Genomic DNA, 27,090 nt, shown 5'->3' with positions numbered 1-27,090 from the left:
TCTCTCTGCCTATGTCTCCGCCTCTCTCTCTCTCTCTCTCTCTCTCTCTCAATGTGTGACTATCATAAATAAATAAAAATTAAAAAAAAAAAAAAGAATCACTTTCACTGAGTAGCTCAGTTGGTTAAGCATCTGGCCTTGAACTCAGTTCATGATCCAAGAGTCTTCTGATCCAGCCCTGCATGGAGCTCCCTCACTAGTGGGGAGTCTGCTTCTCCCTCTCCTTCTGCCTCCCACTGTATGTACTCTCTCTTTTGCTCACCCTCTCTCAAATAAATAAATAGATAAATAAATAAAATCTTAAAAAAAGAAAAAAGAAACCTTAGAAATCACTTTGTTGGGATCCCTGGGTGGCGCAGCGGTTTAGCGCCTGCCTTTGGCCCAGGGCACGAAGGGCACGATCCTGGAGACCCGGGATCGAGTCCCACGTCGGGCTCCCGGTGCATGGAGCCTGCTTCTCCCTCTGCCTGTGTCTCTGCCTCTCTCTCTCTCTCTCTCTATGTGACTATCATAAATAAATTTTTAAAAATTTACAAAAAAAATAAAAAAAAAGAAATCACTTTGTTATTACATATTAAAGAAGGGCAAAATTTAAATTATTTCCCTAAAAGAGATACTAGTTATTTAAGTATCACGTCACCCATCGGAATCGTACTAGCTGGTACCAGTCAATTAAAATTCCCTTTATTTTTTTTAAATTAAATTCCATTTAATGGGCTTGAGTTGGCTAGATACACAGATCACCTGCAGGTCGGCTGTGGATGTCTCATCCACTATGTGCTGTCATCTCCGAGTGTCGTTCTCAGACCTGGAAGCAGCATAGGTTGGCTATGGAAGGAAACAGGTTCGGGTTCCCATCGCACCTCTACCTCAGGCTGTTTGTCCTTGGGCAAGTTCCTGAACCCCTCTGAGCTTCAGCTTCCTCATTGGTAAAATGGTAAAGCTAGTAATACCTCCTGTGTTGGCTTGAGGGTCAAGCGAGGTGAGTCACACTAAGCATCTAACACAGGCTCTGGCTTCTAGTAAGTTCTCAATTAAATTCAGTTGTTGTGATCACTATGACAACCGAGTTTGGGAAGCCAGCTGGGACTCCTGTGTGGTGGCCCTGGTTGGATGAAGCTCTTTGAAAATAACTTGACTGGCTCGGGCAAGGAAGGACACAACAGAAGCCCAGCCTGAGTGACATTTCCCGAGAGAACGTAAGGGAACGATCTGGAAGGGCAGGGCAAAGCCGGTAAGATCGTGGAGACTGGTTTTTGGCAAGTCAGCGGGGGTGTCTGGGGCGGGCAGGATTGAATTCCCACACCCTGCAGGCCACACAGGGGTCGGGCTCCCGCCCTGCTCACACCGCACGGAGCGCCCGCAGCGGGGCGGCGGCGGCAGCCAAGAGCCTCCGTGTGCGCGGCCTCGGACCAGCCCAGGACGCGGTCAGGAGCTAGCCCCGGGCTCTCGCCATCGCGGCCCCACGGGCCCGGAGCCTGCTGCACACGCGGGCCGGGCACCCCTGGGAACCCCCGGGCACCCCTGGGAGACCCCGCGCACCCCTGGGAACCCCTGGGAACACCCGCGCACCCCCGGGCACCCCTGGGAACACCCGGGCACCCCTGGGAGCCCCTGCGCACCCCCGGGAACCCCTGGGAACACCCGCGCACCCCCGGGCACCCCTGGGAACACCCGGGCACCCCTGGGAGTCCCCGCGCACCCCCGGGAACCCCTGGGAACACCCGCGCACCCCTGGGAACCCCTGAGAACACCCGGGCACCCCTGGGAACACCCAGGAACCCCTGGGAACCCCCGGGCACCCCTAGGAACACCCGGGCACCTCTGGGAACCCCTGGGCACTTCCAGGCACCCCTTGGAACACCCGGGCACCTCTGGGAACTCCTGGGAACACCCGCGCACCCCTGGACACCTCCGGGCACCCCTGGGAACCGCTGAGAACAACTGAGCACCCCTGGGAACCCCCAGGCACCCCTGGGGAGCCCCGGGCACCCCTAGGAACCCCTGGGCACCCTTGGGAACCCCCGGGCACCTCTGGGAATCCCCAGGGCACCCCTGGGAACCCCCAGGCATCCCTGGGCACCTCTGGGAACCCCTGGGCACCCCCAGGGAGCGTGCCTCCACATCCCTCTGCCATGGCAGTCCGACGGGGATGCGGGTCGTGGGGGTCAAAGGAGCCCGTGCTACTTGGCACCGTGCACCGCGGGTTGTCCCCCAGTCCCTGTCCCTGGTGGCCCCGGCCCCGGCCAGCGCAAGGCCCTCGTCCCGGACTCCCTCGGGCAGCGCCGGCCACCTCCCCTCCCCTTTGGGTTCCGGGTCTGGCTCCGGCCCCGCCCCCTGCGCCCCGGCACCCCCCTGCCGCGCTCCCCCCCCACCCCGCTCCCCGCCCAGCCGGGCCAGCTCGGGGCCCCCTGTAAAGGAGCTCCCTTCCCTCTTTGCGAACTTGCCCCAGTAACTTAAAAAATAAAAGCAAGCACCGATCCCCGGGACTCCGGGCCTCCTTCCCGGCCGATGCTCCCGCAGGAAGAGCGCCCGGCTGCGTGGATAGGATCTGCCGGCTTCGGCTAAGCACCGGCGCCTGCGCCCAGGAAGCCCGAGGGGCAGTCCCCTGGGTCCTTACTGGGTCGTCAGGCCTTCCTCGGTAGTCTCCCCCAATGAAGGAAATGGCCCTCTCCCTGAGGGACCCGAGGAGCAGTAGGGGCTCGAGGGGCGGCTGGGGCAGGGACCGAGGGTGCAGGGGCCGAGGGTGCAGGGGCAGCTCACTCCCCACCCCAAGCGGCAGCGCCTCTTCCCAAGCCGCGGCACAGGCCCCGCGGACATGTCGGGCCTGGTTGGGGGCGCCTCCTCCTCTGGGGCTGCCCAGAACCACCCCAGCCGGCCCAGAGCTGCAGGCGGGACTCAGTGGGTCGGGCGGGGGCTGACAGCAGGGCCCCAGGGGGGGTAGATAAAGGCAGATCCGGGTGCACAGAGGCAAGGGATGAGCATGGGGGAGGTGAGCTCTGCTCCCCTAGCCCCATAAGGCCGGTAGTGAGGTCGGCCCAGCTCCTCCCGCAGGGCCCCCGGGGCCCACCTTCCATCCCCCCCCCCCCTCCGGCACCCGGCTGCCGCTGCATTTAGGGCACAGACCACGTGCCTGCTGCCTTTCAAGCCTTCCTGGGAGCGGGAATCCGATGCTCTGAGGCCGCCCCGTGACCCCCGCACAAAGTCAAACAGCCTGAGTCTTCTGTTCTCCACGGTTGGCACCAGTCATTTGGGAGGAAGAGATGCCATCACACAATAGAGGGCTCCAGGAGTCAATGGTCTAAAATCCTGAACAGCATATTCACAAAACTGAACGAAACCCATCTGCCTGCAACCCCTTTGAGTTATCATCTCACCAGCCGTCCACCACTGCCCGCCGCCTCCTTCCTCCCTCACCTGCCTTCCCGCCCGGGCCCACTAGAGGCTGAACGGCATCTTCAGCCCCCGCTTCTTCCCTGAGTTGAAAAAAAATTTTTTTTTCTTTTTTTCAATCACACAAGCTTGAACCCATGATTTTGAATTAAAAACAAAACAAAACAAAACCTCAAAAGCCTTCCTTCTGAACATCAACACCTCCAACCTCTTTTCTTGGGATATTTTATCCAACTCTGCAAGAGAATCGCCCGATGCTATGTTTCTCATGTTCTCAAAATTCACCCTTAGATGTCTTAACTGTTTTATAGAAGAACAACAACAACAATAAAACCCAAAAAGCTTCAGGATATAGAAACAAAACTCATTCCTGAGAGGCTGTAAGCGTAGCTGTTAAAAAGCACCTAGGCGGTGGGTCCAGCCTGACTGGCTGGGTTCCAATCCTGGGCCCCACCATTTACTAGTTATGTGGCTTTGTCAAGTCTGGGAACCTCTCTGGGACTCCAGAGAGGTTTCCTCACCTGGAATATGGGGATGATAATAATAATAGTACTTACTGGTAGCATTAGGAGGATCAAATGACTATTTAAAGCCCATAGAGGGGCATTTAGCACATGAGACACGCTATAAAAAAACACACTACTGGGGCACTGGCTGCATCAGTAAGTAGAACATGTGACTCTTGATTTTGGGATCATGGGTTTGAGCCCCACATCAGGTACAGAGATTATGAAAAATAAATAAACTTAAAAAATAAACAATTTAAAGAATATATATGTTATATATAGTATATATATAGTATATAGTATATATATATATATATACTATTGCTTTACTACAATGTAGATTTGAACTCCAGTATGTAAGTAAGCAACTGGAATTTTTTTTTTTTAGCAACTGGAATTTACATCTCAGGTCTTTACTAGCTACTCTGGTGGGTGCTGACAAACCACCATGGTGGTTCCCATCTAAACTCTGCTCCAACCTCTTACCTTTCTCCTGGGTGGCCCCCTGAATGCTGCTTCTTACAGGAATAAAGTAACTCCCATCCTTGAAAGGAGAGAAGGAACCCACCTGGTCAGAACTTCTGCTTTGGTGAACTGTGAGCGGCTCCATTCCTTGTTGGTTTGAAGTTTGAAGAGATGTCAACTCATGGAAATGAGACTGTAGAGTTGGACGGAAGGGAGACGAGACTCAGGGCTGAATGAGTTAAAATGGGCTCCACAGAATCCATAGTTATAGACAACAAAGGATGAGCTTCAATGCATGAAATTCAGCTCCTGTCACAACCACAGGACCGCAGTCGTACTTTGAAAGGTCACCAGTGTCCCTTTTGAGCCAATCCAGGCCTCTCCTCGGTTCTCATCCTTGTTAAGTCTTTGTAATTCCTTCTTGGCTGTGCACCAAAGCCTGCAGGCTCCTCAGAGGAAGGTTCAGGGGGGATAGTGGCAAGGACACTGTCAAAAGATTATATACTCCCACTGTCAGAAAAAATAAAAAGATTGTAACTGTATGGTGATGTGATTGAACTGTATGGTGATTACCTAGACTTATTGTGGTGATCATTTCACAATGTATACAAAAATCAAATCATCATGTTGTACACCTGAAACGTAATGTATTATATATTAATTACATCTCGGTGAAAAATTAAAGAGAAAAAAAAAGATTACAAGGAGCCTCCACTAAAACAGAATGGCGGAGATAATACATTAGCCAGAAAAGATGGAAGCTAGGGATGCAGCTGCACCAGATGCCACGGGGACAGACTTAAAACCTTCTCCATTTTTCTCTTCTATTTGCTTTCCTAACATTACAATGAGGAGAGGAGAGATCTTTCCTGGGAGGAGATAACAGGATACGAATATGTAGACAAGTTAACAATGTCTTTCTTTCATAGCTTTACCATTATCTTTTTAATTTTTTTTTTAATTTTTATTTATTTATGATAGTTACAGAGAGAGAGAGAGGCAGAGACACAGGCAGAGGGAGAAGCAGGCTCCATGCACCGGGAGCCCGATGTGGGATTCGATCCCGGTTCTCCAGGATCGCGCCCTGGGCCAAAGGCAGGCGCCAAACCGCTGCACCACCCAGGGATCCCTACCATTATCTTTTTATTAATAGGTCTCTTGCCCTTTTCTCAAAATATTTTATTTATTTATTCATGGGAGACACAAAGAGAGAGGCAGAGACACAGGCAGAGGGAGAAGTAGGCTCCCTGCGAGAAGCCTGATGTGGGACTCGATCTCTGGACCCCGGGGTCACGATCTGAGCCAAAGGCAGATGCTCAACCACTGAGCCACCCAGGCGTCCCTCTTTTCTTTTCTTTTCTTTTCTTTTCTTTTCTTTTCTTTTCTTTTCTTTCTTTTCTTTTTTCTTTTCTTTTCTTTTCTTTTCTTTTCTTTTCTTTTCCTTTCTTTTCTTTTCTTTTCTTCTTTTCTTTTCTTTTCTTTCTTTTTTCTTTTCTTTTTTCTTTTCCTTTCCTTCTTTTCTTTTTTTTTCTTTTCCTTTCTTTTCCTTTCCTTTCCTTTCTCTTTTCTTTTCTTTTTTTTTTGTTTGTTTTTGTTTTTGTTTTAAGAGAGGGAGAGAGAGAAAGGTGGCGGAGGGGCTGAGGGAGAGAGGATCTCAAGCAGACTCCTTGCTGAGTGCAGAGCCCAACACAGGGCGACACAGGGCTCGATCACACAACCCTGAGGTTGTGACCTGAGCTGACATCATGAGTTGGAAGCTGAACCGACTGAGTCATCCATCCAGGAGCCCCAGTTCCTTGGCTTTTTCTGCAAGGTAAGCTCCAGAAGGTCAAGAAACAGACCCACAGTCTTGCTTATCCTTATATCCCCAGCAACCAACACAATGCCTGGCATATTGTCACAGATTCTAAGATAGAAAACAAGCTATAAGAATACTAGAAGGAGATATTGGAAAACATTTATTTTTATATTCTTGGGGTACATAAAGCCTTCCAAAACCAGAGAGAAAATCAAGAAGCCATGAAGAAAAAGATAAATAGCTCTAACTATATTTTAAAAAATCCTCAGGGGATCCCTGGGTGGCTCAGCGGTTTAGCGCCTGCCTTTGGCCCAGCGCATGATCCTGGAGTCCCGGGATCGAGTCCCATGTTGGGCTCCCTGCATGGAGCCTGCTTCTCCCTCCTCCTGTGTCTCTGCCTCTCTCTCTCTCTCTATCATAAATAGATAATAAATCTTTTAAAAAAATTCTCCCTGAAGAATAATAGCTAGAAACTATTTGTCCTTTTATATGTGCCAGTTTCTCATCTAAGCATTTTATACATCTTAACTCATTTAAGGATCCTAATAATCTTATTATCATCTCCTTTTACAGATGAGGGAACGGAGGCACAATGGGATTAAATACTTTGCTTAAGATGAGCTACTAAATGGTGGAATCCAGATGTGAACTCATGCAATCCAGTTCCAAGCTCCTTTAGAAACTCATATAACTAATTATTAAGCCCTTGTCTATACTCTATGTGTATAGTATACACATAAAAGCTCCTTGCTCTCAACCATTATGTTGCAGTTGCTCCTGGAAGAAATGATAGCAAGATTTTAAAAGAAGCAAAAGACTGGGAGAAAAATTTTGCAACACATATAGTATAGATAAGGGCTTAATAATTAGTCATATGAGTTTCTAAAAGTCAGTAAGAAAAATACAGATGAGGCACCTGGGTGGCTCAGTGGGTTAAGCGTCTGCCTTTGTTTCAGGTCATGATCCCAGGGTCCTGGGATGGAGGCCACATGGGGCTCCCTGCTCAGGAGGGAGCCTGCTTCTCCCTCTTCCTCTGTTGCTCCCGCCACTTGTGCTTTCTCTTTCTGTCAAATAAATGAATAAAATCTTTTACAACAAAAAAAGGAAAATGCAGATAATCCAGTTGAAATATTGGCAAAGATTATGAATCAAAAGTTGACTGAAGAAATAAATACAGTCAATAAATTCCTCACTAGTAAGTAGTGATTCTTAAAGCTGTAAGTGTAGTGAGCTGCTACTTTTTACTCTTTAGCTAGGAAAAAAGTAAAATATTGCAAGTATCCAGGATTGGCAAGGATGTGGAGAAATATAAAGAATAACCCAATTGGGACGCCTGGGTGGCTCAGTGGTTGAGCGTCTGTGTTCAGCTCAAGTCATGATCCCCAGGTCCCAGAATCGAGTCCCACGTCAGGCTCCCTGCATGGAGCTTCTCCCTCTGCCTGGGTCTCTGCCTCTCTATCTGAGTCTTTCATAAATAAATAAATAAAATCTTAAAAAAAAAAAACAGTTAAGCTGCTTTCTTGTTTTATTTAATGGATTATTTTTCATCATTCTCATGAATGATTGACTAATCAATAGCATTTGGCTAATCAATGAGTGTTAAATTTTAGGCTGTCCCAGGTTTGACCAGTGGGAGCCCCTTCAAGATGGCACATGTGCCCTGTTGACATGTTCCATCCTTCATTGAGTGCTACCTACTTTCTGGCCCAGCAAAATATTTGCAGGTTCATTCTAACCCAGCCCTGTAATCGGTATTTCTCTAAGGGATCCTGGTTCCTTGTAGAAACCAAGTGTATTCAATGTTATCATATATTATTATACATGTATATACTGTATTATTTATTCATTTTATTGATCATATTACTAATGTTATTAATAATATCAATGTAATTGATCAATAATATAATATGTACATATATTAACTGTCGTTGCCTTTAGGTCCTCTTGAAAGGCTAGAAAATGCATGTAAAAATGTATAATGATGAATATTAAGTAAAATAATAAAGATGGAAAGTTGTACATACCGTATGGTGGTTTTCTTTAAAAACAACAGTCAAGGGATCCCTGGGTGGCGCAGCGGTTTGGCGCCTGCCTTTGGCCCAGGGCGCGATTCTGGAGACCCAGGATCGAATCCCACATCGGGCTCCCGGTGCATGGAGCCTGCTTCTCCCTCTGCCTATGTCTCTGCCTCTCTCTCTCTCTCTCTGTGACTATCATAAATAAATAAAAAAATTAAAAAAAAAAAAAAAAAAAAACCAACAGTCAAAGGTGCCTGAGTGGCTCAGTCGGTTAGGCGTCTGACTCTTGATCTCAGCTCGGTCTTGATCTCCAGCGGGCAGCCTACTTAAACACACACACACACACAGATACAGCAAAAGGCTGATTTATGACATTTCGAATGATTTTTTAAATTTCAATTTGTATCTCAAATTTTATGAAATTATTTCTTTTTATTTTTTATTTTTATTTTTAAAAAATATTTTATTTATTTATTCATGAGAGACACAGAGAGAGAGGCAGAGACACAGGCAGAGGGAGAAGCAGGCTCCACCCAGGGAGCCCGATATGGGACTCAATCCCAAGACCCAGGGGTCATGCCCTGGGCGGAAGGCAGGTGCTCCACCACAGAGCCCCCCTGGGTGTCCCTATGTTCTTTTCTTTTATTTTTTTTATTTTTTATTTTTATTTATTTATGATAGTCACACACACAGAGAGAGAGAGGCAGAGACATAGGCAGAAGGAGAAGCAGGCTCCATGCACCGGGAGCCCGACGTGGGATTCGATCCCGGGTCTCCAGGATCGCGCCCTGGGCCAAAGGCAGGCACCAAACCGCTGCGCCACCCAGGGATCCCTGTTCTTTTCTTTTAAAGACACATCTGGAAGATGCACATTTCATTCACTTTGCTCCTATTTCATCGGCCAGAACATATCACATAGCCATATGTAGCTGCAAGGGGACTGGGTAGACAGCTCTGGGTTCAGCTAAAATTTCTATGATGATTAAAGAAGGGAAGGCTGGGTGTGGAGGAGGCAATCGACAGTCTGTCAAACTGGAATGCAAGCATACTAAGGGATAATAGGACACAGAAAATCTAACACTTAAGTGGCTATTAATCATCACCTTTTCACATCACCCCCCAAAATTTCAACGTGAACACAAGACATTTTTTTCTTTTTTTATAAGCAATTTTTAAAAAGATTTTATTTATTTATTCATGAGAAACACAGAGAGGAGAGAAAGAGGCAGAGACACAGGCAGAGGGAGAAGCAGGCTCCATGCAGGGAGCCCGATGTGGGACTCCATCCCGGATCTCCAGGATCACGTCCTGGGCTGAAGGGGGTGCTAAACCGCTGAGCCCCCCAGGCTACACAGACATTTCTTTTTCTGATGTCATTTAGCTACTTTCGCTCCACAGAGTCCCCAACCTCATGCTACTTCCACATTTCTCCGTCCCATCCCATTCTCTTTCCTCTCCCTCTCAGAGGCAAAACCAAGTTCCTTGATTCACTTGAAGTGGTTTACTCAGCCACAGTCAGGACCACAGGGTTTCTCCTTCTACTTCAAGAGGATTATCAAGGTATCTTCCCAAGATCTACTCTTAGAAAACCTTAAAATGTCACCACCTTCACACCAAGACATCTTTCCCACCAACAAGTGAGGTACAATTCCCTTGCATGTGCCACTACCTGGACATTTCTTCATATGGCAACCAGGAATGTCTGCTGAAAACCGCTGTTGGCAGCATACTTCCCGGCCCCGTGCGGGACTGTAATGTTGAAAAAGTTCGATGACTTCAGTTTTTCCCTACATTCTTCCCCTTTCCCTTAGCTTTCCTCTTCTTCCTTTTCCTTCATGGTACTGGCAAGCCTTCCTCCTGCTTTTGATTTTGCAAAATAATTCATGACCCACCTTTGGCTAAGGTATAAATAACAGTGAGGCATCTATCACTAATTTCAGGGCTATTTACATTTTTTAGGGCCATTTACATTTGAATAGGGACTAAAGGTTGAAGCCCCTGAAGCAAATATCTAAAGGATAGAATTTCTAGGATCTCTCAGTTTTTGGAGGAAACTCTTTTTCCTTGCTGTCATTTGGGCAAAAAGGATGATATGAAAACAAACTTTAACAGCTAGTATGTACTAGACGTTGCGTACAACACCTTCACGAGGGCCAGTGTATGCGATCCACCCTTTAATGATGAGTGATATCATCCCTATTTCTCAGATATATTGAGGTTCACAGACATGTAGTCATTTGAATCCAGATCTCTCCAATTTCCCAAATCTGCATTATTTCCATTCCAGCAGTTGTGGCTGAAATGAAGGATTGCCCAATCTTCCAGAGCAGATTTGGCCCCCAGACAGATCTTGGGCCAGGATTAGCAACACAGGGAGAAGCTGTAAGAGATGAGTAAATTCTCTACCCAACCCAGACGCACTCCCTTTTGTGGTGTTTCCCAAAAAGTGGCCTACAGCAGAATCACCAGGGACCCTATGAGAATGTGGTCTCCTGAATCCCTTCCAGAACTACTGATTCCAGCCTCCAGGGACAGAGCTCTGGAATCTGCATTTTAAATAAGATTCCCTAAAGTCCCCTAAGTTTGTAAATCACTGGTCTAGTGACTAAACAGAAAAGAAGAGCTGTCATCCTCCTTCCGAGACTGCTCATATTTTTGTAATTTTAGAGCTTGTTAGCACTCTTGGGAGGCTGGGAACCAGAAAGGCTGGGATTCATTCTTCTAAATTATTCATTTAACAATTATTTATTGCATGCCTTCAAATATGCCAGGCATAGGAAAGCAAACGCATTGCTTGTGAAATGTATTAGAAAGGAGGACAAAAAACCGGGGTGGGGTTGGGGAAGGGGATTTGAGAGCAATGGTCGAGAGGAAATCAAGAAATTATCCGACTGGTTGATCATCTCCCAGAGACTTGCAGGGTCTCCAGAGAGGTGCCTGCAGCAATCCAGGACCACATGGAGTTGCCGGTCACCTGTGCGCTCTAGTGTGACAGGAGAGGAGCATGCCTGTCCGGATCTGCTGGGGGGAGAATGAAAGGTGAGAGAACCATTTCTCCTCTGTTTCTAGTGGAGAAGCCAGATTGCTAGCTTTTATCGGGCTGGGGAGGAATTCATTTCCATGTATGCAGCAGATCCAGATTTTGCAGGACCTTGGCTTTTGCAATTCTTGGAGGCCCTCTTCAACAAAAAGAATACAAAATTATGAGTGCGACATTAAGCATGAATGTAAATATTTGTGTAGAAGGAGAAAAGAAATCTAGAAAAATTATTGAAGAGTCGGATACCCATCCCTCTTTTTCTGAGATCTTTAGGCGGTTTTCCAGAAATGTTCCTTGATTGCAATCTGCTTCCTCTCTTCAACACCCAGACTACAATTCCCAGCAACCCCCGCTCTCCCAAGGGCCCATGCAAGTGAGGGGCCCTGAGATGTAAGCTTCACTGACTTCACAATAAATCCCTTCTTCCTTCCTTCTTTCCTTATTAGGCAAAGTGCTAATCTTTGCTCCCGTGGCCTTTGCTGTAGGCTAACTCCAGCAAATATGCACAAGGCCAGTTAAACTTATTTAGCTCCGGGGTAATCTAGACACAATAAACTGATGAGTGGGGGGGTACAGGTAGAGAAAATGGATTGTTGAAGATTCAACAATCTATGAGAGTTAACCTCACTTCATTCTTCCTAGGAGTTCTGAGAACAGCAAAGAAGACCTGGGAGCATTCCTACAGAGTTTAACTATTTGCTTCAGCCAGGCTGGGCAATCAGGATGACAAAATTATTTGGGCTTGAATTTAATTCCCTTAAGGTTGCAAGAAGTATCTCTCTCCTGCTACTCAGAAATCCTCACTGACTCTCAACTGGTCTGAGAAATACACACCAAGAAAGAGAATCAATAACTTCTTAGCAAATGCAATTTGTTTGGTGGATAAAAACATGGTGTTCAAGGGAAGAGCTTTCCCAGTAAAAATGTTGAGGAATACTGTTCTGGGCCAAGCTCCTCACTTTACAGATGCTAAAACTGAGTCCAGGGGATCCCTGGGTGGCTCAGTGGTTTGGCGCCTGCCTTCAGGCCCAGGTATGATCCTGGGGTCCTGGGATCAAGTCCCACATAGGGCTCCCTGCATGGAGCCTGCTTCTCCCTCTGCCTCTATCTGCCTCTCTCTCTCTCTGTCTCTCATAAATAAATAAAATCTTAAAAAAAATAAATAAATAAATAAATAAAACTGAGTCCAGAGGGAGGAAGAGATGTGTTGAAAACCATAGTCAGGCAATAGCAGAGCCAGAATAGAATTTCCAGTTCTGACTTCTCTTTGACTAAACAACCCAGTTCAAAAATCTCTGTTTCTAACAAGAGGCAGAGGAATGACCCAGGAGGCAAATAAGAAGAACCTGTTAAATTGGGTTTGGAGCTGCTGAGAACCTGGTGAGGAGATGGGGGGCCAGGCTCCTCCTCTGATGAGCACTAAGCAGCCTGGCACCGCTGCAGGGTTATTTGGCAGCTGGTGTCAAAAGCCTTGAACGTAGGCCTGCCGTTTCCCCCCAGCCTGGAATTCTAGCTCTCAGAATTCCTTGGGCATAATCCGAAGTGAGTGCAAAGACATAAATAATGTTCCCTGCAGTATCGTTTAGAACTTAAAAAAATTAATATAGAATTTTATAGATAACAGAATAAAATTCCAGTAAGAGCAATCTTATCGTGAAATTTTCCTACCAGTCCCCACCCACTTGTTCCACTGGTCAGACTGTGGACTGAGTCACCTGTATTTTTTTCTGGTGTCTTTCTTCATGTCTCAACCGTGTCTACTCCCGCTGCTATCTCTTGCTTTCCCAATTCAGATATTATTCATTGATTCCTTATTATGTGTAAGGGAGGAGTTAGCTCCTCTCACTACCTCTCCCACCTTCCCTCCCACTCTCCCTGGAGCACAATCCTTTGCTGGATCACTAATCACTATTTGCATTATTAAGGTTTCACAAGCATTAATCCCTTCCCTGCCCCACACAGGGCTCCGAATGCAATTTAGTTTCTGTCCTTCTGTTGAGTGGTCCCTTTTCCTACAGCTGATCCCTCACCTTTACATTTGTTTAGTTCTCGGTATTCCTAAAACTAGAACCAACTGTCCTTGTGTGTTCTCTGGGGTCTGCTATATGCCTGTCAGTATTATTTTTCTTCTTAAAAAATTATTTATTTATTTGAGGGAGAAAGAGAGACAGAGAGAGTGAGCATGTGCACACAGGCAGAGGGAGGAGCTGGGGCAGGGAGAAGCAGGGTCCCCAGGGCCTCCATCCCCAGTTCACAACCTGCACCCAAGTCAGACCCTTATTCGACTGGGTCACCCAGGAACTCCAGTGTCTGTCAATTTTATTTTCCTGCTGTTCAAACATAAAATTGAATTTTATGACTCAATTGATATTCTATCAATTTCATTTTTCCCCCTAGACATCTCTGTTCCAGAGCCTTCTGTTGCTCCATTCTGGAGTAAGAGCTGGATTTCTAGATCTTCTTTCTTTCTCTTTCTAGGTTTATCCCCTTGTTTTACTGGAGAACATCCTCCAGGTGTTTCTCTAGGAAAGGGGCAGGTAAGTTACATCTACTGAATCCTTGTAGATTGGAAAAGTGTTAATTCAATGCTTACACTCAATAGCGTGCTAAAGTGAAGAAAACTAGATTTTTCTCCTCAGAATTTAGAAAGTTCTTGCTCCATCGTATTCTAGCTTCTAGTGCTACGTTCTAATTTCAGAATGTCATCTGTTTCCCCCTTTCTAGAAACTTATAAGAATTTCTTTTAGTAGCTTGTAATCTGAAATTTTAGGATAATTTCACTCTTTTTAAAAAAAATTTTTTTTATTTATTTATGATAGTCACAGAGAGAGAGAGAGGCAGAGACATAGGCAGAGGGAGAAGCAGGCTCCATGCACTGGGAGCCCGACGTGGGATTCGATCCCAGGTCTCCAGGATTGCGCCCTGGGCCAAAGGCAGGCGCCAAACTGCTGCGCCACCCAGGGATCCCTCATTCTTTTTATTCATTGTGCTGGGCACTTTGGTCAGCTTTTTGAATCTGAAGATGATTTCTCTTAATATAAAAATATATAAAATATCAATCGTATATGGATTCCTTCTTAACACACAAATTATAATAATATAGTTTGGTTCTCTTGAACTTCTCTATATTAAATTCTCAAATTCCTCAGAGTTACAAGATGCAGACCAGAAAGGGAGATACCTACTGAGATTACGAATGGCCACACACATACTGAACCCTCTTTAAACTTAATGTATCAGTGACTTATTAATTCAAGTGGAAAGTGAAAGCACAGCCCGTTAAATATACATATTTCTTTTTTAAAAAAGATTTTTAAAAACATTTTAGAAGATTTTATTTATTTGAGAGAAAGAAAGAGAAATTGTGCACGCCAGTGGGAGGAGGGGTAGAGGGAGAAGCAAATTATCCATTGAACCGGTAGCTTTTTTAAGATTTTATTTTTAAAAAATTTTTTAAAGATTTTATTCATTTATTTGACACGGAGAGAGAACAAGCAAGGGAAGCAGCAGGCAAAGGGAGAGGGAGAAGCAGACTCTGCTGAGCAAGGAGCGGAAGGCAGATGCTCCACCATTGAGCCACCCTGGCGTCCCTACCTTATAGCTATTGTGAATGATCTTATGAACATGGGTGTGCAAATAAAAGTGGTGTTGATAGATCATATTTTATTTTTTTTTAAAAGATTTTATTTATTTATTCATGAGAGATACAGAGAGGGAGAGAGAGAGACACAGGCAGAGGGAGAAGCAGGCTCCACGCAAGGAGCCTGACATGGGACTCGATCCTGGGTCTCCAGGATCGTGCCCTTGCCTGAAGGTGGTGCTAAACCACTAAGCCACCAGGGCTGCCCGATAGATCATGTTTTAATTCCATTAATTTTCTGATGAGCTGTCACACTGTTTTCCATGGGGCCTGCACCATTTTACATTTCAGATTCCACACTGAAACTAGCTTTTAATAAACTCCTATATGTTGATTATTTATATAAAACAAAGAAAAATATCCATATCCAGAAAGGCTTTTAAAATACTTCTCCCTTTGGAGCACCTGGGAGGCTCAGCGGTGGAGCATCTGCCTTTAGCTCAGGGCATGATCCCGGGGTCCCGGGACCAGTCCCCCGTCGGGTTCCCTGCATGGAGTTTGCTTCTCTCTCTGCCTGTGTCTCTGCCTCTCTCTGTGTCTCTCATGAATAAATAAATAAAATCTTAAAAAAAATAAAATACTTTCCTTTTCAATATAACTGTGCGAAGCCGGATTTTCTTCATAGACTTCAACCAAAACTACATACCATAGTAGACTGAATGCAGAAAATATTAGAATCCAGCTGTTTTCTATTAGGCCAGACATGAAAGAAGTTGGCAAAATGTAAAACATTCCACTTTTCTCATCAATTTTTGTTTTGGAAAATATAGTTGTTTGTCATAAAATATATTGTTTATTTTAACACACAATGGGTTTATTACTATAATTTTAAGTAAACAAATACTTAAAAACTTTCTCAGTTTTATTTATTTTTTTAAATTTATTTATGATAGTCACACACAGAGAGAGAGAGAGAGGCAGAGACACAGGCAGAGGGAGAAGCAGGCTCCATGCACCGGGAGCCCGACGTGGGATTCGATCCCGGGTCTCCAGGATCGCGCCCTGGGCCAAAGGCAGGCGCCAAACCGCTGCACCACCCAGGGATCCCAATTTTAATTTAAAATATGGTTAATATACATAGACAAAAGCTCACTAATTTATTATTTATCATGTATTACTTTTTAGTATATGTGCTGCCAAAGCGAGCACTATGTATTACTTTTTAATTTTAGTATAGTTGACAGAAAAAAAAGGCTCTTTTTTTTTTTTTTAAGATTTTATTTACTTATTCATGAGAGACACACAGAGAGAGGCAGAGACACAGGCAGAGGGAGAAGCAGGCTCCATGCAGGGAGCCCCATGCAGGACTCCATCCCAGGACCTGAGCTGAAGGCAGAGGCTCAACCATTGAGCCACAATGGGTTTTTTTTAAGAGTGTAAAGGGGTCCTAATAGGAAGAACTTGAGAACTGGTGATTAAGGGGTTGAGTGCAACATAATGAGAGGTCCTTTTTTTTTTTTTTTTTTTTTTTTTTTTGAGAGACACACACGTGTGGGTAGGGAAGTGAAGGGTCAGAGGCTGAGGGAGAGAGAATCTTAAGCAGGCTCCATCACTTCCCAGGGTGGAGCCTGATGCAGGGCTGGATCTCACAGCCCTGAGATCCTGACCTGAGCTGAAACAAAGCAGGAGTCAGAGGATTAACAGACTGAGCCACCAGGCACCCTCCCTAGAGCTATTTTTAAGAATATAATTCTGAAAGTGGTAAATAGAAAGCCTGAAAAGGTAAAAAATCAGAGGTAGGATAACCACTGAGGAAGCTATTAAAATAGGTGAAGTATATATGTTAACTATACTGGTAGCTAAAAAAAACTAATTAATGAATTAGAAAAAAATAGTTGTAAGGAGCATTCTATAATCTCAATGCAAAGAAGTAACAAAAATATAGACAAAAGTTTTCAACGCAGTAGAAAATTTAAGAATACTTAAAACGGTAAGCTACTGTTTATCTTCATCTAATGAAGATGCTTAAGAAGTCAGGAAAGAGGCTTAGTCAGTGAAAGTACAGGGAGACAGTCACTTTCATAGATAGCTGGTGGGTGAACAGACTTCTACAAAACACTAATATCTATCAATATTTAAAATATATATGAAAAAAAAAACAAAAAAAAAATATATATGAAAAAAATAAAAACAAATAAACAAATAAATAAATAAATAAATAATAAATAAATAAATAAATAAAATATATATGCGTGGGAAGCCTGGCTTGTAGAGGATGCCAAGCTTGATCTCAGTGTCGTGAGTTTAAGGCCCATGTTGGGTGTAGAGATTACTTAAAAACTAATAATAATAAAAGAAGGAAAGTTTTTTTTTTAAGTTTTAAAAAATAAAATGTATGTGTATGTTGACCCAGAAATTCCACTTTAGGACTTTATACGACAAATATATTCATATTTGTATAAATATATATATATATAGGGAGTAGAAAGACTCCAAGACTCCACATGTCCATGGAGGATGGTTAAATAAAAAAATTTTTTTAAATTTTTATTTATTTATGATAGTCACAGAGAGAGAGAGAGAGAGAGAGAGGCAGAGACACAGGCAGAGGGAGAAGCAGGCTCCATGCACCGGGAGCCCGATGTGGGATTCGATCCCGGGTCTCCAGGATCGCGCCCTGGGCCAAAGGCAGGCACCAAACCGCTGCGCCACCCAGGGATCCCGAGGATGGTTAAATAAATTAAGCTATCCATGGGGCGCCTAGGTGGCTCAATCGGTTTAGCATCTGCCTTCAGCTCAGGTCATGATCCCAGGGTCGTAGGATGGAGCCCCACATTGGGCTCCTTGCTCAGCTCTCCCCTCTGTTCATGCTCTCTCACTCTCTCTCTTTTTCAAATAAATAAATAAAATCCTTAAAAAAATTAAGCTATCCATACAATGGCATAGTAGGAAGTCATTGAAAAGAATGAATAGATTTATGGGTATTAGTGCAGAATTGTCTCCAAAATATATTGTTAATGAAAAACAAGGTTGAGAACAACGTACATAGGATGCTGACATCTATGAAAAATGTGTGTGTGTGTGTGTGTGTGTGTGTGTGTGTGTGTTGTGGACCTGTAGCCTCTGAAAAAATATACAAGAGACTTCTATAAACTTGTCAGATCACTCTGTTGTAGGCCTGAAACTAATGTAGCACTGTGTGACACTGTGTGTCAACTATACTTAAATAAAAAATATGATAAAGGAGCATGAGTGATGTTTGAACAACAACAAAATAGGAACAAATTTTAAAAATGGAGAAAAATTTAAAAATAAAGAAAAAAAAAGACACTTGTATCAGTGGCTACCTCTGGGGTGGAGAATTATGGGCCCGGAAGACAATCACAGAAGGGAGATTTGCTTTTCACTATATGAGCTTTTATGTCTCTTTTTTCTTTTTCTTTTATGTCTTTGAAAAAATTTACATATGGAGTATTCTTTTTAAGATTATTTATTTATTTATTTATTCATGAGATACACTGAGAGAGAGAGAGAGAGGTAGAGGGAGAAGCAGGCTCCATGCCGGGACTCCAGGATCACGCCCTGGGCCAAAGGCAGGTGCTAAACCGCTGAGCCTCCCAGGCTGCCCTATATGGAGTATTCTTTTTTTTTTTTTTTTTTTTCATATGGAGTATTCTTGAGGGGCATTTGGGGGGCTCAGTTGGTAAAGCGTCTGCCTTTAGCTCAGGTCATGATCCCGGGGTCCTGGGATTGAGCCCCATGTCCAGTTCCCTGCTTAGTTGGGGGTCTCCTTCTCCCTCTCCCCCTGCTCGTGCTCTCTCTCTCAAATAAATAAATAAATAAAATCTTTTTTTTAAGTGTGTTTTATTAGTCGAATTTTTTTTTTAATTTTTATTTATTTATGATAGTCACACACAGATAGAGAGAGAGGCAGAGACACAGGCAGAGGGAGAAGCAGGCTCCATGCACCGGGAGCCCGACGTGGGACTCGATCCCGGGTCTCCAGGATCACGCCCTGGGCCAAAGGCAGGCGCCAAACCGCTGCGCCACCCAGGGATCCCCTATTAGTCGAATTTTTTACATAAATATTTAAGAAAAATAAAATAGTTCCAACCATTGTTGGGAAGCGTCTTATCTATGGTGGATGCACTGAACTGGACACATTGATGGGTATCGCCAAAGTAGAATTGATTGGTCTCGATAACTGATTTGATCTTGAAGGAACGGGTGGTGATGGGGCTAAAAGGAAAGAGAAAGAAGAATTAAAGAGGATTTGGTTTACTGGCCAGAGTGACTGGTGGCGCCATAATTCTGAAAGAAACACAAAATGAGGAGAGGTTTATGGGTGGGAGTAGGGACATGGGTGAGAGTGTCAGGGGTAGTGTTTATGGGAGGTGCACCTATAATTTACTAAATGCTGCTAAATTTATTTTCACAAACATAGTTTCCTGAATTCAAATAAAAACAAACAAAACCATAAGAGGTAGGAATTATTATTGCTATTTTACAGTAACAAAATAGCCTCATTGATGTTAAGAATCTTGCACAAGCCCCAACGGCTATTAAATGACAGAGGCTGGACTTGAATGAAAGCTGGTCTTGTCCTCCAAGACGTCGTTCCCACCCCTTCCCCCTCCCCCTGTATCCCAAAGACGGGGCCTTGACAGGCAGAAGCAGAAGCTGAGAGAACAGGCTTTGGACTTAAATTTGGAATCAAATGCCAACTCTGCTAATTCTTAGCTCTATGACCTTGAGCAAGTTACTTCACCTTTCAAAGGTCACTTTCACCCTCAGTATCTAGGAATGAGGTATGTATATAGGTATGTATGTAGGTATGTATGTATTTGAGACAGAGCGAAAGCACACCTGAGCAGGTGCATGGGGCGGGAGAGTGAGTGGACTGAATCCCAAGCAGGTTCCATGTCCAACACAGAGCCCGCCTGGGGCCCCATCCCAAGACCCCAAGATCACCCATACATCACAACCCCAGAGAAATCAGGAGTCAGATGCCAAACTGATTTAGCTACCCAAGTGCCCCTAGTAATGGGACTTAAATTATTATTATTTCTAAAGTTTTATTTATTTATTTATTTATTTATTTATTTATTTATTTATTTATTTATTTGACAGAGAAGAGAGAGAGCACAAGTAGGCAGAGTGGCAGGCAGAGGGAGAGAGAGAAGCAGGCTCTGAGCAGGAAGCCTGATGCTGGGCCCCATCCCAGGACCCCAGGATCACAACCCCAGCCAAAGGCAGATGCTCAACCGACTGAGCCACCCAGGCGCCCCTGAGATTTAAATTAGATGATATATTTACAGCCTTCGGCAGATCCACGGTTGCTTACTATACAGCAGCTCAACTGTCATATTGGTTGGACGTGGAACATACCAGTCAGCAAATTGACAATAAGAATTCCAGCTCTGGGGATCCCTGGGTGGCGCAGCGGTTTGGCGCCTGCCTTTAGCCCAGGGCGCCATCCTGGAGACCCGGGATCGAATCCCATGTTGGGCTCCCGGTGCATGGAGCCTGCTTCTCCCTCTGCCTGTGTCTCTGCCTCTCTCTCTCTCTGTGTGACTATCATAAATAAATAAAAATTAAAAAAAAAAAAAAGAATTCCAGCTCTGGGGGCATCAAGTCTTCTCTTCTTCCTTTGATGAATTTAATGAAACTAACTGAATTACATTTTATGGACAAAAGATATTAACCTTCAAAGAGCTGTTAATTTGAAAGTTAATATGGGGGCAGCCCAGGTGGCTCAGCGGTTTAGCACCTGCCCTTGGCCCAGGGCGTGACCTCGGGATCGAGTCCCACATCAGGCTCCCTGCATGGAGCCTACTTCTCCCTCTGCCTGGGTCTCTGCCTCTCTCTCTGTGTCTCTCGTGAATAAATAAATAAAATCTTTAAAAAAATAAATAAAAAAATAAAAAAATATTATGTAAGTTATGTTATATCACATGAATTTTCATTGCTTAATATTTATTTTCATTGCTTAATAAATTCATTTCTTTACCTTTAAAAATTATTTGTATAATCTTGGGTTCTAAATTGACTCCTAAGATTTCCATCTCCCAGTGCACACACTCTATGAAGTCCCTTCCCCATAAGTTTTGGATAGGACCTGTAAATATAATGGGATGTGATTTTGTGATGAAGTTATTTTACACAGTAGAAGTAAGGAGTCGACTTTAATCAGTTGACTTTAAGGTAATCAAAAGGGAGAGAACCCTGGATGGGCGTGACCTACTCAGCTTGGATTTTTATGAAGGGGCCTAGATAGCAGAGATGGAAGAAGTCATAGAGATTTGAAACATCAGATGCTCATCTGTTGGCCTTGAAGAAGTAAACTACCAAGTCTCAGAGGGACCCGGGTGGCAGGAAACGATAGGCAGCCTCTAGAACGGTAGGCAGCCTCTAGGCACTGAAGGCCTCAGTCCTATGTGAAAGGAATGGAATTCATCCAATAACCAATAAGCTTGTAAGAGGACCCCAAACCTCAGATGAGATTGAAGTCCTGGCTAGCATCTTGATTTCAGCTTAATAAGAACAGAGCAAAAAAAAAAAAAAAAAAAAAAGAACAGAGCAGAGGACCCAGCTAACCCACTCCCAAATTTCTGACCCTCAGAAACTATGAGATAATAAATTTCTGTTGTTTTAATCCACTAGGTTTCCGATAATTGTTATGAAGCGGTAGGAAATCGGTTCCAATGTACATAAATTAGTTACTGTCACAATAATTCTATATAACACACCATTCCAAAACTCAGTGGCCTAAAGGAACCACCATTTATTTCTCATGACTCGTGGGTCACCTGGTCAGTTTTTTTTTTTTTGTTTTTTTTTCGGTCAGTTCTTTTGACTGGGGCGAGGCTAGACTAATCTCACTTGAACTTGTTCATGAATCTATAAACACCTATTGGGTGTGCTGGGGGTTGGTTGGTCTAGAATGACCTTGGATGAGATGACTTGGCTCCACTCCACATGGTCTCTCATCTTCCAGCAGGCTAGCTGTGTTTGTTTTCAATGATAGTGGCAAGGTTAAAGAGAGGAAGAGAAGACATATGAGCAATTTTTCAATTGCTTGCGACGTTTGTTACTGTTTCATTGACTGAAGCAGGTTATATGAGATGAGAAATGGAAATATGTCCACACAAAGACTTGTAAAAAGTGTTTATAGTAGCTTTACTCATAAAAATCAACAACTGGGAACAATTGAAATGTTTGTCAAAAATAGAAAGAATAGGGATGCCTTGGTGGCTCAGCAGTTGAGTGTCTGCCTTCGGCCCAGGGCATGATCCTGGAGTCCCGGGATCCAGTCCCCCATCGGGCTCCCTGCATGGAGCCTGCTTCTCCCTCTGTCTGTGTCTCTGCCTCTCTCTGTGTCTCTCATGAATAAATAAATAAATACATTCTTTATAAAAAAAATGGAAAGAGGGACGCCTGGGTGGCCCAGTGGTTGAGCGTCTGCCTTTGGCTCCAGGAGTGATCCTGGAGTCCCGGATCGAGTCCCACATCGGGCTCCTTGCATGGAGCCTGCTTTTCCCTCTGGCTGTGTCTCTGACTCTCTCTCTCTCTCTCATGAATAAATAAATAAAATCTTTAAAAAATAATAAAAATAATAAAAAATGGAAAGAATAAACAAATTGTGGCACACTCACAAAATGGAATATTAGTCAGCAATAAAAGAATGAATTACTAGTAAGCAACAGTAGAACATCAAAAAACCATTATGTGGACCCAAAAAAGTGAGACACGAATGAGTACATATGAATAATTCCATTGATACGAAGTTGGAAAACCGGTAAAACTAATCCCTGGTGATAGAAATCAAGGTAACAGTTGTCTGAGGGGGATAGGGATTCAGTGAAAGGGGGCAAGAGGTCACTCTCTGGCGGAAATGTGCTTTATCTGGATCAGAGGGGTGGTTACATAGGTATATGAATTTATCAAAGTACATTAAATTGTACACTTTAGATCTATGTGTTCACTATAGCTAAACATTACCTTAAAAAACAAAAAAACAATGATTTAGTGGAAAGAATGTAAGTGTTGGTTTTTTTTTTTTTTGTAAGTGTTGGTTTTAAAAAGCCTTGAATTTTTTAAAATTTTATTTTATTTAAATTCAGTTAATTGACATATAATGTATTATTAGTTTCAGGGGTAGAAAGCCTTGAATTTTTACTTAGTATCTGCATTTTTACTTCCTACCTGTGCCAAGTCACTTAATCTTGATAGGTCTGGGATCCCTGGGTGGCGCAGCGGTTTGGCGCCTGCCTTTGGCCCAGGGCGCGATCCTGGAGACCCGGGATCGAATCCCACGTCGGGCTCCCAGTGCGTGGAGCCTGCTTCTTCTCTCTCCATGTCTATCATAAATAAATAAATCTTTAAAAAAAAAAAAAACTTGATAGGTCTTTTTTGTTGTTGTTGTTGTTGTTTATTTATGATAGTCACAGAGAGAGAGAGAGAGAGAGAGGCAGAGACATAGGCAGAGGGAGAAGCAGGCTCCATGCACCGGGAGCCCGACATGGGATTCGATCCCCGGTCTCCAGGATCGCACCCCAGGCCAAAGGCAGGCACTAAACCGCTGCGCCATCCAGGGATCCCTTGATAGGTCTTAATTTTAATCATCTAGAAATGAGAAAATTGTATACTTCAGTGTTTTTTTTATTATGACAAAATATACATGACATAAATGTATCATTTTAACGATTTTAAATCTTTTATTTATTCTTTTTTTCTTAAGATTTTATTTATTCATGAAAGACACACAGAGAGAGGCAGAGACCCAGGCAGAGGGAGAAGCAGGCTCCCTGTGGTGAGCCTGATGTGGGACCTGATCCCAGAACCCCCGGGATCACGACCTGAGCAGAGGCAGACGCTCAACCACCAAGCCACCCAGGCGTCCCTAAAGTTTTTATTTTTATTTTTTATTATTTATTTATTTATTTATTTATTTATTTATTTATTTATTTATTTAATTATTTTATGATAGTTACAGAGAGAGAGAGAGAGGGAGGCAGAGACACAGGCAGAGGGAGAAGCAGGCTCCATGCACCGGGAGCCCGACATGGGATTCGATCCCCGGTCTCCAGGATCGCGCCCTGGGCCAAAGGCAGGCACCAAACTGCTGCGCCACCCAGGGATCCCTAAAGTTTTTATTTTTAAGTAATCTCTATATCCAACATGAGGCTTGAACTCACAACCCCAGGATCAAGAGTTGCATGTTCCACTAACTGAGCCAGCCAGGTGCCCCTTGTTTTAATGATTTTAAAGTGTCCAGTTCCGTAGTATTAAATACATTCATGTTGTTCTGCAACCATTAACGTTGTCTACCCGATAGCTTTTTTCCTTCACCAACCAAACCATGTTCCCATTAAACACTAAGTATCCACTACCCTCTCCCCTCAGCCCCGGCATCTAAACTTCTATTTCTTGTATATATGGATTGGACTGTTCCAGATACCTCACGTAAGTGGAATCTTATAATATTTGTCATTTTGCAAATGGCTTTTTTTCACAGTATAGTTCTTCAGTGCTCATTTATGTTGCAATGTGTGTCAAAAGTTCCTTCCTTTTAAAGGCTGAATAACATTCCATTATATAGATGTACTACATTTAAAAAAAAAATATTCGGGATCCCTGGGTGGCGCAGCAGTTTGGCGCCTGCCTTTGGCCCAGGGCGCGATCCTGGAGACCCGGGATCGAATCCCACGTCAGGCTCCCGGTGCATGGAGCCTGCTTCTCCCTCTGCCTGTGTCTCTGCCTCTCTCTCTCTCTCTGTGTGTGACTATCATAAATAAATAAAATTAAAAAAAAAATTCATCCATTGGTGGATGGGTTGGGTTGCTTCTACTTTTTGACTATTATGAATAATGCTGCTATGAACGTAGGTATACAAATATTTGTTGAAGGCCCTGCTTTCACTTCTTTGGGGCATATAGCCAGAAGTAGATACACTGGACCATATAGTAATTCTATGTTTAATTTTTTGAGTAATTGCCATACCGTTTTCCACATCATTTACATTCTCACCAGTAATGTACATGGATTCCAGTTTCTCTACATCCTCACTAGTATTCATTGTGTTTGCATGTTGTTGTTTTTTTATAATAGCTACCCTCATGGGTGTGAAGTGGTATCTAACTGTATTTTTGATTTACATATTTCAATGACGAGTGATGCCGAGCATCTGTTCCTAAATTTATTGGCCATTTGTATATCTTTTTTGGACAATTGTCTGTTCAAGTCCTTTGTTCATTTTTTTAAAAGATATTTATTTATTTATTTATTTATTTATTTATTTATTTATTTATTTATGAGAGACACACAGAGAGTGAGGGAGACACAGGCAGAGGGAGAAGCAGGCTCCATGCAGGGAGCCCGACACGGGACTGGACCCCAGGTCTCCAGGATCACGCCCTGGACTGAAGGCAGGCACTGAACCGATGAGCCACCCAGGCTGCCCTATATGCAAGGATTTCTTCCTGAGCTCTCCAATCGATTCCATTGTTGTATATCTCTGATTTATGCCAGTACTACACTATTCTAATCACTGTAGCGTTGTAATAAGTTTTAAAATCAGAGAGTATGAGTCCTCCAGGTTTGTTTTTCTTCTTCAAGACTATTTTGGCTATTTGGGGTCCCTTGAGATTATATATGAATTTTAGGCTGTGTTCCAGTTCTGCATTAAAAAGTCACTGGGGGGCAGCCCCGGTGGCTCAGCAGTTTAGCACCACCTTCAGCCCAGGGCCTGATCCTGGAGACCAGGAATGGGGTCCCACGTCGGGCTTCCTGCATGGAGCCTGCTTCTCCCTCTGCCTCTGTGTGTGTGTGTGTGTGTGTGTGTGTGTGTGTGTGTGTGTCTCCTTGAATGAATAAATAAATAAATAAATAAATAAATAAATAAATAAACTTTCTCTATTAAAAAAAAGAGTCACTGGGAGGGGATCCCTGGATGGCTCAGCAGCTTAGTGCCTGCCTTCGGCCCAGGGCATGGTCCTGGAGTGCTGGGATTGAGTCCCACATCAGGCTCCCTGCATGGAGCCTGCTTCTCTCTCTGCCTATGTCTCTGCCTCTCTGTGTGTGTGTGTCTTTCATGAATAAATAAATAAAATCTTAAAATAAAATAAAATAAAAAGTCACTGGGATTTTGACAGAGATTGCACTGAATCTAATAGATCACTTTGGATAATATTGTCATCTTAAAAATATTAAGTCTTTTAATTCATGAACATGGGAGTTGTTTCCACTTATTTATGTCTTATTTAATTTCTTTCAGAAATATTTTGTAGTGTTTATTATATAAGTCTTTAACTTCCTTGGTTAAGTTTTAGGTGTTGTATTCTTTTTGATTCTATTATAATCAACTTTTTTTTTTAAATTTTTTATTTATTTATGATAGTCACACACACAGAGAGAGAGAGGCAGAGACACAGGCAGAGGGAGAAGCAGGCTCCATGCACCGGGAGCCCGACGTGGGATTCGATCCCGGGTCTCCAGGATCGCGCCCTGGGCCAAAGGCAGGCGCCAAACTGCTGCGCCACCCAGGGATCCCTGATTCTATTATAAATGGAATTATTTTTGTAACTCCCTTTTCGGATTGTTCAATGTTAGTATATAGAAATGCAACAGATTTTTGTGTGTTGACTTTAAATCCTGCTACTTTGCTGAATTCACTTATAACAATTCTTTTTGTGGAATCTTTAGGGTTTTTACAAGTAAGATCATATTATCTGTGAACAAAGAACTTCATTTCCGATTTGGATGCTTTTGATTTATTTTTCTTGCCTAATTGCTCTATCTAGGATTTCTTTTTTTTTTTTTTTTTTTCTATCTAGGATTTCTATTACTACATTGCATATAATAGTAAAAGTGGGCATGCTTGCCAGGTTTCTGATCTTCAAGGAAAAGGTTTTAGTCTTTTTACCATTGAGTATGATGTTTGTTGTTGGTTTTCATAGGTAGCCTTTATTATGTTGAGATAGTATCCTTCTATTCTAGTTTGTTGAGTGTTTTCTTCATAAAACAGTATTTTATTTGTCAAATGCCTTTTCTGTATTAATTGAGGTGATCACGTGGTTTTCTCCTCCTTCATTCTATTTAAGTGGTGTATTACATTGCTCAATTTCATATGTTGAACCATCCTTGCATTTCAGGAATAAATTCCACTTGGTCATGCGCATAATCCTTTTAATATGGTGTTGAATTCAGTTTACTTGTATTTTGTTGAAGACTTTTGCTTTAGTGTTCATAAAGGATATTGGTCTATAATTTTCTTTTATTGTAGTGTCTGG

General features: G+C 43.4%; 1 long non-coding RNA gene across 1 annotated transcript in view; it reads right to left on the bottom strand.

Moving 5' to 3' along the window:
- Positions 1-716: 716 nt before the first annotated feature.
- LOC119877013 overlaps positions 717-27,090 on the bottom strand; it is a 41,377-nt gene continuing 15,003 nt past the window's right edge. Inside the window, exons 2-3 of the long non-coding RNA XR_005370184.1 lie at positions 4,468-4,874; positions 717-828 (exon numbers count right to left, since the gene is read on the bottom strand). This is a non-coding gene — a long non-coding RNA (uncharacterized LOC119877013). The remainder of the gene's footprint in view (positions 829-4,467; positions 4,875-27,090) is intronic.

The sequence above is a fragment of the Canis lupus genome, chromosome 15 (genome assembly GCF_011100685.1).
Source record: "Canis lupus familiaris isolate Mischka breed German Shepherd chromosome 15, alternate assembly UU_Cfam_GSD_1.0, whole genome shotgun sequence".
Lineage (NCBI taxonomy): Eukaryota > Metazoa > Chordata > Mammalia > Carnivora > Canidae > Canis > Canis lupus.
Note: the sequence above shows the minus strand (reverse complement) of the source record. Positions and strands in the feature narration are given on the sequence as shown.